Source organism: Cupressus sempervirens, chromosome 5, assembly GCF_028749045.1.
Source record: "Cupressus sempervirens isolate cs-2001-9-10 chromosome 5, ASM2874904v1, whole genome shotgun sequence".
NCBI lineage: Eukaryota > Viridiplantae > Streptophyta > Pinopsida > Cupressales > Cupressaceae > Cupressus > Cupressus sempervirens.
In genome coordinates, this window is record NC_143122.1 from 273,583,606 (window position 1) to 273,601,164 (window position 17,559).

General features: G+C 33.1%; 1 pseudogene; it reads left to right on the plus strand.

Moving 5' to 3' along the window:
• Positions 1 to 12,925: 12,925 nt before the first annotated feature.
• Positions 12,926 to 14,263, plus strand: LOC149555636 (caffeic acid 3-O-methyltransferase 1-like; annotated as a pseudogene).
• The last annotated feature ends 3,296 nt before the right edge of the window (positions 14,264 to 17,559 follow it).

Below are 17,559 nucleotides of genomic sequence, written 5' to 3' on the forward strand. Positions count from 1 at the left end.
TTGCCTCATTTAACACAAACTTTGTCAATTTATAGAAAAATCATGAGTGGAGGAACAAGGAAATGTCAATCATCAAGTTGCTTACAATAAACTATTTATTATCTGATCTAAAATGTGAATGACGCATTTTGTATATTAAATGGTATTTAAATCTTGTTGCCTCCATTTTTTTTTTCAGTATATTAAGAAATCATTGCAGCACCTTTACAAATATGGATAGAGGAAAATGTGATTTATGATATTAATGATCAAGTATTTCTATGTGAAGAGTTTGATATAATGTCCAATCGATTGTCTTATCATGACCATATGTTGGCCACATTGTCCAAACTTACCAACTCGGTAGAGGTAAATAGTTGAATCAATTTAATATATAATAATGGGCAATATTTTTTTGTTGAGCCATTGCTGCAGCACAATTCCTAAAAGTTTGTTGGAGATTAGATGATCATTGATTAGACCCTTCAATTGACTTTAATACATTACAATTCTTACCACAGTATTTCACGCTTTAGTCAATTTCGGAAGTGGTCAATGCTCGTGTCAAAGATAAGATCAGCAACTATAGATTCACCGAATGGGATAACTCCATCCTTAAAAGATGGAACCACATTTCTATCCCTCCATTTATGGCCTCCTCTCCTCCAAATAACCATGTTGACAGATCTCAAATCAAGTGGCTACCTTTGACCAATGGGTGTATCAAAATAAACTTCGATGGATCTTTGAGAGGCAATCCCAGAAAAGCTGGTTGTCACATGTGTTTATGAAACCATTTGGTTGAAGTTCTTGCATTCAAATGCCTCTCTTTACCCTCAAGCATGAACAATACAACAGAGGCACTTGGATTACTTTATGGTTTGGTTTTGGCCAAGAACTTGAAATTAAAAGTGATTCATATTGAAGGTGATTCCCCTCTCATCATTAATGCTTGCATCAAGAGACAAATCATTAACTAGAGAATCAAATATATCATGTCTAAAATCTGGTATTTGATCGACTCGTTTGATTCTTGCTTCATTTCACATACTTATAGAGAAGGAAATTTGATTGCCGATCTTTTAGCAAAATGGGGATCCGATGGCATTGATCTTGATTCCACAAGACTAAGTATCCATGTGATAGACTTTCCAGATTTAGCACACATTATTGATGTCGATAAAGAGCTTTATGCTACTACCTAGGAATCTTTCTTGTCAATGTAAATGTAATTGATATTGATCTACTCTTTTATATCTGCTATGAATTGGGGTTTTCTTTCCGGATTCTTTCCCTAATGAGCCCTTGAATTTGGTATATTTCTCTCTCTCTCTCTCTCTCTCTCTCTCTCTCTCTCTCTCTCTCTCTCTCTCTCTCTCTCTCTCTCTCTCTCTCTCTCTCTCTCTCTCTGTATATATATATATATTTTTATTTATTTATTTATATGGTGCCTTTGCAACCTTTGCTTATATAATATATATATATATATATATATATATATATATATATATAATTTTAACTTTAAATCTGCCAAACAATCTATGAATGGTTACTAATTTAATATCCATTTTAAATTAAATGTTTTATTATTTAAAACTATTTTCTATCAAAAATATAAAAACTTTAGATAATGATATTTAATTTAATATAGTAAATTTTTAAAGCTAAATGATTAAAGTAAAAATTACATTATGTATTGATGTATTTAAAACTTTTTTCAATAAACAATATAAACACTTTAGATAATGATATTTAATTTAATATTTTACATTTTAAAAGCTAAATGATTAAATTAAAATTTACATTATGTATTGATGTGTATGTGATCATGTGTAAAAATATAAATGACAAAAGGATTTAGAAGATTGACATTAAGTCATAAGGATAAAAGCATCAGACTTTTCTGACAGTAGGTTAGAAAAGAGATGAAGACAATAACTTCATAAGGTATGCAAATTTTAAATGGTGCTGGTTGGTAATTTAAATTATGAGAATTCACATATGTATTGATAATAGTTAGTGTTCTAAAAAAATTAAACTAAACTAGAAGTAGGGCTAACTAGAGGACCTCAACAAAGTGGATAAATAAATTTAAAAATCAAGTATGAAACAAGAAAATTCTAGGAAAGAGGAAGGAAAAGGAAAAGAAAAATGACACTAAATAATCAATAGAAGTACAAAATTATAACTATAGTCTTTGAAAAAGAAAATTAAGAAATAAAATGCATATACATAAAAAATCAGCTTATTAGTACAAAAATGATATGAGTATATACTATAACTCCACATGAAAACCCATTCTCATGATATATATTTCAATTTGTGGGTGGAAAAGGCTTAATTTTATCAAAATTATTAAAGCTCAACTAAGCAAATTCTTACCAAATAAACTTGAAATATAAACATTTACGAAGACTAAATAAACTATTCTAATGGATGGAGGTGCTTTGACTAGGGCTTTCCTTCTTCTTGTCATTGTATCGACTATTGGGGCTCTGACTAGGGTTATTGTTGTGCCAACTTTTGTTGTTGGGACTTTGACTTGGGTCTAGCCATTTACTAATGTTGTTTTGCCTTTTGAGGCTAGTGATACCTCTACCCTAGTCTCCCTTGTTAGCATTGTATCAGTTGTCGAGGCTCCAACCATGGTTGATTTTATGTCTTTTTGTAGTATTTCTCTATCTATTGAGATTGTGTCTTCTACTACTAGAGATTTAATACATTTTTCCTTAGTATATTTTGTGTTGGTTGATAGGTTTTCTAAAGTTTCATTGGTTGTAGGCATTTCTATGGGCATTGGGGCTAGGGTTTTATGAGCGGTTGGAGTTTCTAAGTCTACTGGGGCTTTGCATGTCTCTTAGGTTGGATGTCTATCTAGGGCTTCATTACTGGCTAAAGCCTCTAAGCTTTTAGGTGTCAAGTTTCCTATTGGAGGGACTACTCCTAGGTCCATTCCATCTACTAGGGCTTTAGAGATGTTGTCATGTGTTGGTATGTTATCTTCTAGAACTATGACCAATCAATTTGATGGTGTTGGAAATGGTGGTAGTATAGGTTTGAAATCCACATAGTCTTTCCATGTTGCTGATCCTAATTAGATTTGTCTAGATAAGAAAGTTTTGATAAAATTGAGGAAACTTCATTTGAGTTTTCCTCTCATGGGGTTATCTCCCACTTCATGGGTTTATGGCCAAGTTTTCTTAAGTTAAAAAGGTGGATCTTTGTTCATTAGGAACCTATTATCTTAAGTATTGTGACATATCCCCAATGGCTAGGGGTTTTTTATTTGCTATATTGGATATTGTGGAAGATAGTAATTTGATTCTATCTAATAATTCTTTCACACATGGGACAATCATTTCATACTTGTTGTGAAATCTTGTGCCCCTGACTTTCCCCCCTTCTTCAAAAATCTTCAACAAGATTCTAACGGGTGATGCTTCCCCATCTCTCCCTTCATCTTTGGGTTGATACTCTTTTAGGTGTTGTGGGAGATGTTGTTGGAGAATTTTTTATAGTCAGTGAGTTATCTAATGATATGATGCACTCTACTTATGCTTGTGTTCTAGTAGAGATGGATATTTTTAAAGTTTACTAGAAAGGATTATATTAGAACACTCGGGGGTGTTGGAAATATAAGAGGAGTAACTCAGAGGGGAGGGTAAACCAATTACCACTAAAACAATTCAAAATCCCTTATATGTCAATACAACCTTCTTGTTAACGAAAATCCTTACACATCTCGTTTAGAACTAGATAATTACTATAACTTGTTTAACAAAGCAATCTTAAGATATTAATGTGTATTAACCTTTAGTAACTTAGTTGTAGAAAGATAAAGTAGTAAGAAAATAATATGAACACATGAGACACCAATATTTAATATGGAAACCCAATTTGGGAAAAACCACCAATGCAACTAGTTACAACTTTTCACTGTTCTAAAGTGAGTCCTGTTAGGAGCCAACCCTGTTAAAGGTTACAAAACACATTGTTAGGTGTGCCTCTATTAAAGGATTTGAATCACCCTATTAGTAGTAGCCTTGTTAGAGGTCTTAACACATTTCAAACTAGAAATTCCACGTTGTTAGAGGATTTACAAAATGATTTTTAAGTCAATTCTGTTAAGAGACTTTTTCACTACTACAATTGTTAGAAAGTGATAATGATTGACCTGATTGATGAAGCAACTAATTTGAAAATTTAGATCACTATTTTGGTTTATCCTTTGGATCCTCTCTGATTAGAATATTATTTGAATCTCCTTGGATGTTTTTCTCTTAATCAGATATCCTTCATTATTTGCATTTTATCTCTATCGAAAACTTTGATGTTTCAATCCAAAACTTGACTTTTTATACATATGAAACCCAATGTCAAGTCAACTTAAATAATCTTTCAAAAAAAAAAAAACATCTAGTGAGTTAGCCTATATATACAAAATGATAAATAAAAACTATTCTACTGTGGGTCAGTTGATACTTAAAAGGGTCACTTGGTTATTGTTGATTTCCTCGATAATCGACTTGACTCAGTTTATACTAAAATCTTTGGTAACTAACCTAACTTGGTTTACAAAGGAATTCTTAATTGACTAACCTAGCTTGGTTTATAGTTGATCATTGAAATTTTCTTCTTTTGATCTTCTTCTCAGCTAATATTAGAATCTTCCAAACTATGTAACATCAATGCTAATATACAATTAAATAATTGTTATCAATAATCTCGCTCTTTGGAATTGATGGAAACACAACATGTCATTATGTAAAGAAAATTTACAAGAAAATATCCTTAGTTTAATTCTAGTTCTTCATCCATGAGAACTCCTTCTAATATTCTCCCTCTGACAGATCTTATCTTCAGACTCCATTTGATCAAGTTCTCCCTCTTGCTAATATAGAAGTTTCTTCCTATGATTCAATCAAACACTTCCTTAATGCTTATGATATGAAAATGACATATTTAATATCTCCCTCTTTGACATCAAATGCTAAAGACTTCATACAATGATTTTATAATGCACCTAATGTACTGACTCATATGCAATGAGCTCTGATTGTTTGCATCAACTTGATAGATCTTCAATGTAGTTTGGTTTATGCATCACTTATCTGTACTCTAATGAGCATTAGATATGAAAATGAACCCTAGCTTACCTCTTAGATACAAAAATGTTTCCTTAACTATAAAGACTTGGTAGATATGTCATCACCCTGCTCCTTTGTGTTAACATTTTCCAATCTTACCTCTTTATCTTGACCTGATTCTCTCATAAAATGATACTTGATTGCAATGTGTTTTATTTTGGTGTGCATCACTAGATTCTAAGATATATTGATTGCACTTGTACTATTATCACAATTGATGACCCTTGATTCCTTGATTTCTTCCTTCATTCCTAATGATATTTTCTTGATACAAACTATATTGGAACAATTAAATGCTACATCAACATATTCTACTTTTTTTGTAGACTAAGAGATACAATTCTTCTTTTTGCTTGTCCAAGATACTAACCTCTTTCCAAGAAAGAATGCTTCCACACTGGTGTTTTTCACATCATCAATGCTTCTAGCCCAATCAACATTGGTAAACAACTTCAACTCAAAGTTTCCTCCTTTCTCAAGTACCATAAACCATACTCTAGAGTACCTTATAGATATCCCATAATTCTTTTGATTGTCATCTTGTGATTTTCATTGGGATTTGCAGAAAACCTTGCAACTATACCAACTACTAATGCAATATCAAGTCTTGTATGAACAACATACCGAAGTTTCCCAATCATAGATCTAAAGGTAGTCTAATTTACCTCTTTTGCATCATCATTCTTGGATAGCTTATGTATAGTAGACATAGGTATTCCAATTGTTTTGAAATCTTCCATTACAAAGGTCTTCAATATCTCCTTGCATCCCCTAAATATCGAATTTTCCTTTCCTTGTCTCTTTCAAGATATAAAATTTTATTCCAAATACTTTAAAATAAAAGATATTAGGTTTATAGCCATACAAAAATTCATAAGGTGTTTGATTTGTATCTTTCTTCAATTGAACTCAGTTTACAAGCTATGAACAGATCTGTTGATTTCTTCCTTCAAGCATTTGGATGCAATATTTTTCACTATCATCAATGTTCTTACACCATCTATTGTGGATATATTCCTTCTTTCTACTATGCCATTTTGCTAAGGTGTACCTGGTGTAGATACTGGTCTTTAAATTCCTCTTTCATTGTAGAATTAATTGAATTCATTAGAGATGAATTCTCCTCCTTTGTCTGATCTTAGACATTTTAACTTCTTACCAATTTCTTTTTTAACTCTAGCCATATACCATTTGAAATTTTAAAAAGCTTCATATTTATCTTTCAAGTAGATTACTATCATCATCCTAGAATAATCATCTATAGAACAAATTAATATTTTTCTCCACTATTGCTCTCAATACCTATTGATCCTCACAAATTATTATGAAGTAGTTCCAAGAATTACTCATTATTGAAATTTTTACTTTTGAAGCTAGTTTTACCCATCTTTAGAATTTGACATTGTTTGCATGTGGTCTTTTTAGGTTTCTTTAGATTTGGAATACCTATGACTCCTTTGTTCTTACTTATGGTAACCAGATTATCAAAGTTTACATGACACATTATTTTATGCCATAACCAACTTTCCTCTATTTGTGCCAACAAGATTGAACTTTTAGTGAGATCTAGACATAATAGATTACCTTTTTTCTAATTGCCAATTCTAGCTAGGTTTCCTTTACCATCTAGTAGGTTAGCCTTCCCATTCATGAATTCTACCTTGTATCCAATATTGTTCATTTGTTCCATAGTGAGAAGATTGTGTCCTTTAACCCAGTAAGCATTGTGACATTTGAGTTCATATATTAATGCAATGCATACTTTTCCCTTTACATAACATGGTTCATTGTTTCCAAAATTCAACACTTCCACCATCATAGTGCTCCAAGTGTTCAAACATAGTTTTATCACTAGTCATGTGATGAGAATAACCACTATCTATTATCCATGTGTTATTCTCCATAACATGAGAAATAAGTGTCATCTTTTCATTTTCCTTTTCATCTAATTCATCTCTAATAGCAATATATACCATTTCATCTTCATAATGACTATTATAATCTTTAGCAATATAACAAGATTTTTTCCCTTTATTTTTGTAGTTTTTATAGCTCTTGAAACCTTTATTTCTTTTGAACTTGTTGAATTTTCTATCATCTTTGCTTTCCTTTTTTGGGCACCTTGCAACAATGTGACCAACTTCTTTACAAGAAAAACAAATCAATAGAATTTCTCCTTTATATTTACCTTTTCCTTTTGATAACCTTCTTACAATCAAGGATTCAATAGCTTCAAGGTTATCATTTAATTCTTCTTCTTCTTCACTGATAGATTGTTTTCCTTTTGAGTTTCCTCTCCTCTTATCAAGAGTTAGTTTTTCTTTGAATGCTAACTCTATGTGATCAGATCTAGGAAAATAGTTATCAAAGTTATCCAACTCAAAAGTTGTCAACCTTCCCAATAGTGCATCCAAAGTTATATCATTTTTGAGATCACATCTCATCCCTTGAATAGATGAAACTCTAATTGCATAAACAGGAAGAAGAGTTCTTAATACTTTGTTGACTATTGTTACATCATCTATTGTTCCTCCTATAGCTCTGATTACACTCACACTTGCTTTGATCTTATCACTAAAATTTACAATATTTTCATCTTCTCTCATTCTCATCTAATAAAATTGGCCTCTTAGAATTTCTTCTTTGGCTTTTTTTACATTGTCATCTCCTCCATAGATCTTCTCTAGATTGTTCCACATTTCATGGGCAGTAGGATAGTCTTTAATTTCATCAAATTCAGAATAATTGAGAGAGGAAGCAATTTCAATCATCATTTTGTTGGGATTCTTTTTATCCACCATCTGATCCACAATCAAAGGACTAGAAGGTGCCACAAACTGATTCTCCAAGAAGTGTCGGCATGTATCTCCAATGGTTCCCAAATGCAACTTCATGAGTTCCTACTATGCTTTAAAGTTTTCTCTATTCAACTTAGGAATCTCTCTTCTGTAAGACATCTTGATCTTTAGCTTAGGTCCTTAAAACCTTTTATGAAAGAACCAATAGCTCTAGTACCAATTGTTGAAAATATAAAAGGAGTAACGCTTCTATTAACTCAAATCCTTGCACAACTTGATTAGAGCTAGATAATCACTATAACTCAGTCAACAAAGCAATATTAAGATATTAATGTGTATTAACCTTTAGTAACTTAGTTGTAGAAAGATAAAGTAGTAAGAATATAACATGAACACATAAGACAACACAATTTAATGTGGAAACCCAATTTGGGAAAACCACCAATGCAACTAGTTACAACTTTTCACTCTTCTGAAGTGAACCTTGTTAGGAGCCAACCCTATTAAAGGTTACAAACATACTATTAAGTGTGATCCTATTAAAGGATTTGAATTACCGTATTAAGAGTGGCCTTGTTAGAGGTCTTAAGACACTTCAAAATAGAAATTCCACCTTGTTAGAGGATTTATAAAATGAATGTTAAGTCAACTCTATTAAAAGATTTATTCATTGCTACAATTGTTAGAGAGTAACAATGATTGACCTAATTGATGAAGCAACTAATTTACAAATTCAGATCACTATTCTGGTTTATCCTCTAGATCCTTCCTAATTAGAATATTCTTTCCAGCTCCTTGGACATTCTTCTCTTAATCAGATATGTATCATTCTTTATTCACATCTTATCTTCTTCTACAACTTCCATGTTTTAATCCACAACTTGACCTTTCATATAGATGAAACCCAATGTCAAATTGGCTTGAATACTTTTTCAAACAAACAACTAATATCCACTAATTCAGCTTATATAGACCAGCCGATAAATAAAAACTATTTTGTTGTAGGTCGGTTGATACTGAAAACTAGGTTGCTCGGTTACCACTGAATGCCTTAGTAACTAACCTGACTTGGCTAAGATTGAACTCTTTGGTAATTGACCTAACTTGATTTACACAAGAATTCTTCATTGATTGACCTAGCTTAGTTTACATTTGATCACTGAACTTTGCTTCTTCTGATCTTCTTCTCGTCTAATATTGGAGTCTTCTAAGCTCGGTGAAAGTGTGATATTTGTGTAACATCAATGACAATATGCACCTAAATAATTGTTATATCAAAAAGGGGTTCTTGGACTTAGATTCTACACTCTGAAGGGAATCCCTTTAGGTGTAGAAAGTATTTTGAAACAAGTCATCTTGTAGCTCAATATGGTCTACAAAATGTTAATAGTGACAAGTCTTCCTTTTGGTGGGAGGGTGCTTCAGTTGAACACTACACTATTTATAGGAAAATCATTTTTCTGCTAAGAATAATCATGTTGCTCCTTTACTTGATTTTGTTATTCCTAAATTTGAAACCCTCAAGGCTATAGATGATACTCCTAGTATTAGATAACTTGTCTCTTCTACCTCTACTGGAATTTCTTCTCGTACTATTGTTGGCTAGCATGCTACCTTGTCTTCTATTGGAATTGGTCCTTGCCCTGTTCCTCTAGATGTTGTTGGTAGTTCTGGGCATAGGATTTTAAATGTTAGATCTACCTACTCCTCTAGTCATTCCCAAAATAATGGCTTTGTTGTGCTTCTCTTGCTAAAGGTTCTATTGTTGGTTTTATAGATATAGCCACTACTACTATAGGCTTTGTTGCTAGCTCTCTACTTCTATTGTTGAGGATTGTGTTGTTTTAATTCCCATTGAATATGGATTTTCTATTGATTTTTATTTTGGTGCTATAGACGGATCTATTACTAATGCGATTAGAATTGTTACTAGCTCTGCCACTATTGTTGGAAGTTCTATTATTGACATCATTGTTGTTGTTGGCTCTAAGGTAGCTAGTTCTACATCTATTATCTTGGGTACTCAAGACTTTACTTCCAAAGATTGGAAAAACAAGACATGTATGGTGGAGGGGTGAAGTTCTATTATTGGAAAATGTAAGAAAAAGTCCCCTTTTTAATTTGATATGAAGTTGTAGTCCCAAAGAAAGGGGGAAAAAGAAAAGATTAATCTTTTCTGTGATTCTCTCAGGGTGTGGGGCAGAATGTGATTTACTTGTTTTATATCCTTATTGCCAGATTTGGTGGGGTTTTAGGATCCCTTCCCATTTTCTATTTTTGTCCCCCCTTGTCTTGATTTTGTTTCTTTTGGTAGAACCTATTGAATATCTTGTGATGTGGGTTTCACATCCCCTTGTTCAAAACCTTCTATGTTCTAGGTTCTAGGGTCTCTTCAAACATGTTTTCATAATAAAACACTAAACTATTCTAATAACAATTTTTTTTTAACAACAACCTACCAAAAAAATTTAAATTTTAAGCCACTAAGTAGGAGATTTTTTCTGCAACAAGTCAATTTGTGATGTTGCTATCAGGATTTCACTATGTAGTTTGTTGAGTCAAACTCATTGGCTCGTGTTTCATGAGTAGTGATTGACATGAATCCATCTCTCATGAAAATTAATGGAACCTTAGCACTCAATGGATGTAGATGATGCTCATAGAGGTGAAGCATCAAGACTTCCTGGGAGGTCACCCATCCTAGTCCTACTCCAGTTTGAGCACACTTGACTACGAAGTTTCCTCCATGATTAGACTGACTCTTCCCACTCTACTTGTAACCCTAGTTTTAAAATGTAAGTCTCTCATCTGAGAGGCCTTGAATTCGAGTCTACTCAAATTTAGCAAATAATAATAAAAGTTCATGAAATTTTAGAACTTGGATGCAAATTGATGTCTCGTAATTTATTGTTAATTAAATTAAAAGAATAAAATTCCAATATTAAAAATAAATAAATTTAACATAGTTAAATTTGTTACAATATGGTAGCGTTGGCCACAGTTCAAGAATAGACAGGAAGATTCTATTTGTATGCATGTAAATATATCAGTTCATCTTGTACACATACACAGACATAACCCGTATTATTGTCGTCAATATCTTTCTCATAATTACCTTCTGTCCATATCATACTAAGTTGAAGTCTAAACCTTGTCTTTTGAATCATACAGTGCAACTTGTCATAAACCGATCATGCATTAAGATCATGATTAAGATCCATGCATTATTTAGATCGGTGTTTATGGTTGTTTGATTAACTAACCAAATTAAGATTTGTGCTAGCTTGTTAGTTTAATCTACAACACCCGATTAGGATTGGATTCAATGTAATATAAACTAAACACCCGAATAGGATTGGGTTCAATATAATATAAACTAAACTTACCATAGTGTATTTTAGATCAAATAGACAGATCCGTTGCTCCTGGTTGAATATTGGTAAGCATATTTATATGTGATCAGAAATATGAACCATTGAAATACATAAATAGTTTTCTCTGCAATACAAACTAGAACAAAATCAGTGATATAATCTTCAAATTCATAACTCAATCTGAACATTCAAATTAGTACATGTACATTGTGATTGATATCTCATGCATCTAAGACACTCATACCAGTATTTTGGAAATTTGTAAAATTGCAGTATGATGTAATTTTAACAATCATTTACAAAAATTTGTCACTACTGTTTTTTTTTAAATAATATTTTTGTTTTACTTGATCTTTTCAAACATGATATGTTTTTTGTTATTCTTTAATTTTATTTTTACATATTCAAAATAAGGGTCATAGATACTGGATCACTATGCGAGTCACATGTCATCAGCGCTTCATAAAAAATAAAAATTAAACAATGTTTGTCAGTCAAGGGAGAAGGATTATATTGACCATCAAAACCCTATATATTAGACGTAGGTATGGGAGAGACTGCCCATCATCTTTGTCTATTTATTTTTCTTTCTTCATCTTTCATAGAAGGGGAAATTGCAAACCCCAGCTAAAACACCATTTTTTATTGGTGGTAGTGGGCTACTTAGTAGCAAGAAGCATAAAGAGTACCGAGAGCAGAAAAAAGAGACCAACTAGAACTATGCTTAAGAGGAGAGATGGGGCAGTTGTGCCACCCATCCCCACCTCCACCAGAATTGTTAATAAGTGTTTACTTAAAAAATAACAGAATTATTAATAAATGTTTACTTAAGTAAAACTAATAAAATATAGAATTATTCATAAAAATAGTCTAAAAAATTAAAATAAATATAATATAGAGAAAAAAGAAGAATTAAATACTAAAAACACGCTTATTTTAAAAATGAAAAAATAAACCATTATACTTATAGCTATTAATTGACTGATTCAACTAATTGAACAGCAGTCAATGGAAACAGAGTCAATGCAATATTAGTAATTACAATAAGAAAAAATATATCTTCCATTGATAAGCAGATATGCTAAAATCAGCAAAACAATTGGTAGAGGGAAAATCGGAATACTGTGAGTTCACATTAGATATATTATAAAGTAATATATCATGAAAACTCGGAGAATTTGAGACATGAAGGAGAGTCCAGAAGCAAATAAAAATAAAAATAAAAAGAGAAAATCAAATGTCTGAACTTATCAAAAAATCAAAGAATGGGGTACCTAGTGATGAAGGCAACCATGCGTATCAAATTTAGAGTCTCTAATTGATAAGAAACCATGGCTTCTTCACGGTCCATGTGATGTGCTGAACCACATTTTCCCAGAACATTTATATTTGTTTAAGACACTGCAGCGACTATGCAATACATTAAAGAACATTAAAAGGCAGGTTACAAAAATATTTTACTCTCAATTCAAACATTAAATATTAGGTTTCTTTCACGTTTTGAAACTGATCATAAACAGTTTACCAGTAACTGTTATAAACAGTTCGATATTTGACAATGGGCAGCATTGTTGTTCCACGTTTCTCTATTCATGACTTTTCTATAAATTGGCCAAATTTGTATTAGATGAGGCAAACAATGGCTTCCATGGAAGCACATCTTCAGCTCTATGAAATCATTCTTTCAGCAGCCAAGCCCATGGCTCTTCGAGCTGCTGTTCTGATTAACATCCCTGGTATTATTGCCGTCCATGGTGGTGATAATTTCCTCTCTTTAGACCAAATTGCTTCTCATATTTCTACTTCCACCAGCAAGCCTGCCCATAGTGAGTACTTGTTTAGAATCATGAGGCTTCTGGCTTTCATTGGTGTTTTCAAAGAAGAAAGCACAGTAGATTATGGTGGCACTCCTCAATTCAAATATAGCCTCACCGCCCTCTCTAAGTTGTTGGTTAACAATGGTGCCCAAAAATCCTGTGCTCCCACTGTGCTGGCTATTAATTTAAAATGTGTCATAGATGGTTGCCAACGACTTTGTCATTGAAGCCTCCCCTGCTTTCATCAAAGCCAATGATATGGGCATATTTGAGTACATGAGCAACAATCCTGAATCAAATAGGATTTTAAATGAGGGCATGGCAACGAATACTAGTCCTTTAATGGCTTATGTGATGAAGATTTATGATGGGTTTAGAAGCCTCAAGAGTATAGTGGATGTTCCAGGAGGGTTAGGTTCTGCAATATCTGTAATTGTGGAAAAATATCGACACATTCATGGTATCAATTTTGACTTTCCTCATGTTATAACTACTGCTGCTCCCATACATGGTCGGTTACAATATCCATCTCTAAATTCTATAGAAAGATAATTAGTATTTAGATATTTTGAGGTTGGCTTTTGTTTTGATTTCCCCTGTAGTTAAAGAATTGGTAACTATTTTTCATTTCCAAATTTTATGGACAAGAACGAGCTGTTTGAGTAAATTCTTTTATAAATGCAGGAGTAGAGCATGTGGAGGGCAATATGTTTGAACAAATTCCTTCAGCAAATGCAATTTTTATGAACATGTGTTTTAAATTTCTGTTGTATAAAAATCAAATTTAGCTTTTGACATGTTGATTTTTACAAGTTACTTTTAATGGCTGTTCTGTAGTGGATCTTGCATGATTGGGATGATAAACAATGTTTGAAAATATTGAAAAATTGTTATGAAGTGATACCAAAGGATGGGAAAGTATTAATTGTGAATGTAGTTCTTGATGAAGAAGAAGGGATGAATAGGCAAACAAGATTACTATTTGATATGTGTATGATGGCTGCTTCTACTGATGGAAAGGAAAGAACATGGAAGGAAAGGAAAGAACATAGAAACAATTTGAGGATATGTTTTACAGAGCAGGGTTCAACAGTTACCATGTCATTACATTACCTTTCCTTCAATCATTCATAGAAATTTCTAAATAGTCAGTGGGGAGCAGTACCAAAGAATAATAAAAAATCTAAATATATGTATTTTTTATTTGACAAGTTTGGTATTACCTTTAACTTAGTATTGTAATCTTGTTCAAATTTAATGCGTGGTTGGTTTACCCCTGGAGCCAAATGCCCATCTACCACCTGATGACCTGCAAAATAGTCAAAAGCAATGAATGCAGGTAGGTGAGTTTCAAATTTTGAAAAGAGGGGGAAATATTTTTGGTAAGAGACAAAAAGGAATGAATCAATCTCATTCGATCAGTTGAAGAGTTCAACAGATTAGAGAGTTGTAGAGCAGAGCAGTAAAGGAAGAAGAAGGAAATCAATCAGCAAATCCAGTTGTTCAAAAGACAGGAGGAAGTTTGTTTCATGCCTGCAATTGCACATATTTCTTCTCTTGTCTTTATGTAAGTTTGTTGTTTATTGGATTTGTCTTGTGAAGTAGTGATTGCTCTAGGCATTGTTGTATGTAACCATTAGAGCTGTAAGTTTAAATTTTAAGTTTGAAGTTTTATCTTTTTGAAGTTTTTAGGATTATTTCAAGGTTTTCTAGTTGAAGCCGAATGCTCCTAGATTTTATAATAGTTTATCATATTTGAATAGCAAGCAAGAAAGCAAGCTTACTAAAATCTATTGTTCTCCATCTATTTAGTGCATTTGAGAAGTTTATTGTTAAAAGCTTCATACTTCAACTCTCTATTTTTAATGGTGAAAAAATTCATGTTGTAAGTTTGATCACTTAGTTTGGTCTTTGTCTAGGTTATAACTTTGCAGTTTAAAGGGAGCTCACTCGGCATTGCTTACTACCAAGGTCACTCAGCATTTATTTTTGCCGAATTTCCCTTTGAGTGCCAAGTTCACTCGACATCTTCTTGTGCCAAGCTAGGTCGACACCTTCTCATGTCCTTTAGCATCTATTGGTGCCAAACAAAATTGGCACTCGGCACCTTCATGTGCCAAGTGAATTTTTAAATTTGTGATTTTATTTTTCACATGGTGTTAGAGCTTTGAGGCCCCACATCTACATTGAGTTAGGGCATTTGTTCTTTTTGGGATATTTGACATGGTAGGAGATGTAGGAGAGATATGATAGTAGTCATCATCCTTTAATGGACAAAATTATGATACATGGGAAAAGAAGATGAAAACCATAATGGTTACAAATGATTTATGAGAGTTTGTAATTAATGGGTTCAATGATGTGACATACCTAGCTCAATATGTTGCACTCAAAAATCCACAAAAGACTCAGTTGAAAGAGCTAAGGAGAAAGGATGCAAAGGCATTAAGTTTGATTGAGGTAGCAATGACAGAGACAGTCTTCCCCAAGATTGCAACAACAAATTATGCAAAGGAAGCATGGGATATCCTTACGAAAAACTTCAAGGGGACTGATAAGGTTAGAGTAGTAAAGCTATAGATGGTCATAAGAGAGTTTGAGAACCTTCAGATGAGGGACAATGAACCTATTGTAGAGTTTAGCTCACAAATCTCCACTTTGATAAACTAGCTCAAATCAAATGGAGAAGAATATAATGAGCAAAGAATTGTAGAGAAAATATTGAGGAGTTCATCTTAGAAATATTACAACCTTGTGATGACCATAGAGGAAGCAAAGGACCTCACCACATTGACCATGGATGAGTTGATGGGAACTCTTCAAACCCGTGAGCACTAGATAAACAAGTTAGCAACTATTTCCCAAGAGCAATCTTTCAAGGCTCAAGAGAATTCAAGATGCACGGGGGGAGATAGAAATGGCTCTAGTAGAGGCTTAATAAATAGAGGTCGTGGAAGGAATGGTCAAAGGAATGCTGGTGTAGAAAGCTCAAGATGAGCAAGCAACCAAGAGGGAGAAAACACCTCTCAAAACAACCCTAGAGGAGGTAAGAAAAATTACAACTCCAACAAGAGCAATTTTGAATGCTACTACTATCATAAGTATGGGCATTATGCAAGTGAATGTTGGAAGAAATAGGCTGATCAGTCAAAGAAGAAGGCTAATGTGGCTGATGTGAACATGGGAAATGCAAACAATCCCACAGCCTTCATCATGTGTAACATTGGTGAAGAAGGAAGCCCTGAGTTATGGTACCTGGACAGTGGTTGTAGCAACCACATGAGTGGTAATGAAAGTTTATTTTCCTTCATTGATAAGACTTTTAAGTTTGAAACTAAAATGGGAAATAATGGAACCATTCTCATAGTGGGCAAAGGATCTATTATGGTCCACACAAAGCAAGGTCAGAAGAAGAAAATTCAAAATATGCATTTTGCCCCCTATATGAAGCACAATTTGATGAGTGTTGGACAACTCATTCAAAATGGATACAAAGTGCTAATGAAAAATGACAAGTGTGTCATTCATGAGAAGCATGAGAGTAATAGATTACTTACAATAGTCCAAATGACAAAGAACCAGATGTTTCTGTTGAGGATAGAGACATGTTTCTCTTCTCAAGTTAGTCCTACACCTCTCATACATGCATGTACAACAGTACACTAGCAATATGCTCTTAGGAGTGTGATTGAAGACCCCTCTAAGCTTTGGCATCTCAGGTATGAACATCTTGGATTTGCTGGTTTAAATTTGTTGTCCAAGAAAAGAATGGTTTATGGTTTGCCAAGCATTGTAAATTCATATAACAAGTGTGAGGCTTGCATATTGGGTAAGCAACATAGGCTTCCCTTTAATTCTAGAAATTCTAGAAGAACTAGAGCACCATTAGAATTGGTGCATTCTGATTTGGTAGGCCCTATGCAAACTATTTCTATTGGGGGGAGTACTTATTTTATGACTTTCATAGATGATTTTAGTCATAGGACATGGGTGTATTTCTTAAAGAATAAATCTGAAGCATTTGACAAATTTTTAGAATTTAAAGCCCTTGTTAAAAAAGAATGTGGACACTGTGTAAAAGTCCTTAGATCAAATAGAGGAGGGGAGTATACCTAAAATATATTTGTAAATTTTTGTAGACAAAATGGCATCAAGAAAGAACTTACAACCAATTATACTTTGCAACAAAATGGAGTGGCTAAGAGGAATAATAGGACCATTGTTGAAATGTTAAGAAGTATGATGAAAGAAAAGGGACTCCCAACCAAATATTGGGAAGAAGCTATAGCAACAGTAGTATACTTGATAAATAGGTGTCCTACAAAGTCAGTTCAGGACAAGATACCTCTTGAGGCTTGGTCAAGGAACAGATGGATAGTTGAGCACTTGAGAGTGTTCAGATGTGTAGGATAAGCACATGTGCCTAAGGAACAAAGGAAAAAGC